The sequence below is a fragment of the Seriola lalandi genome, unplaced genomic scaffold (genome assembly GCF_002814215.2).
Source record: "Seriola lalandi dorsalis isolate HSWRI2012SDOR001 ecotype SW California unplaced genomic scaffold, Sedor1 jcf7180001964815, whole genome shotgun sequence".
NCBI lineage: Eukaryota > Metazoa > Chordata > Actinopteri > Carangiformes > Carangidae > Seriola > Seriola lalandi.
In genome coordinates this window covers 86-882 of record NW_019435483.1, presented here as the reverse complement: position 1 = coordinate 882, position 797 = coordinate 86, and the positions used below count along the sequence as shown (strand labels likewise).

At 49.1% G+C, this 797-nt stretch overlaps 1 long non-coding RNA gene across 1 annotated transcript; it reads left to right on the top strand.

The window, feature by feature from the left end:
* Positions 1 to 6: 6 nt before the first annotated feature.
* On the top strand, positions 7 to 496 carry LOC147820348 (uncharacterized). Its single transcript, XR_015436743.1, has 2 exons — positions 7 to 159; positions 376 to 496. It is a non-coding gene; the product is annotated as an uncharacterized LOC147820348 (long non-coding RNA).
* The last annotated feature ends 301 nt before the right edge of the window (positions 497 to 797 follow it).

The window sequence follows — 797 nt, the reverse complement described above, 5'->3', positions numbered from 1 at the left end:
CACGACACGAAGATCTGGCCGCGAGTCTGAGAAGGAGGACGAGAAGTCAAAGGATGGTCAACGGACGACTAAACGGGCGGAGTCCATCGGGTCGAACGGCGGCGCTGCGTCCACGCCTAGCCTCAGGACGGCGTGTCCGTACGGGAAGGACTGCTACAGGTGGGTTCACCTCCGAACACAACAGGAAGTTAAAGGAGGACTGAGGACTCACTTGAAGTCCCGCCAGAAGCCTTTCACTTTGATGTGACTCATTTTCCAACAAAGATTAGATGAAGCTCTCGAGCTGATGAGACGGATGAAAACCAGAAGCAGCTGAGAGCGATTCATCCTCACATTAAGAACAGGACACTCACACCTCCATGTTTGTTCTTCCAGGAAGAACCCGGTCCATTTCCAGGAGTGCAGTCACCCCGGTGACACCGACTATGAGGAGGAGGAGGAGGAGGAAGAGGAGGCAGATCGACCCGAGTGCCCCTACGGCACCGACTGCTACAGGTCAGACGTCGCAGCTCTGTCATTATTACCGCCAGATAAAAGGGAGTGAGTGAAAGGTATGATGGGAAATCTGACGGAACAGAACTGTTACTGAAATAACGAGATGCTGCTCATTAGTGGAAAAGGTGGAGCAGCTAAATCAGCTTCTGTCTGTGAAGATTTGACTGTTACGTTCAGTATCAACGAATCTGTGACTCGTCAAATGAATAAATTAACATTTACATTGATGGAGAACGTTTCTGCTCACAATCACATTTTCTACAAAACACATTTGCTTTTGTAGTTTAGTTTTATAGAAGCAG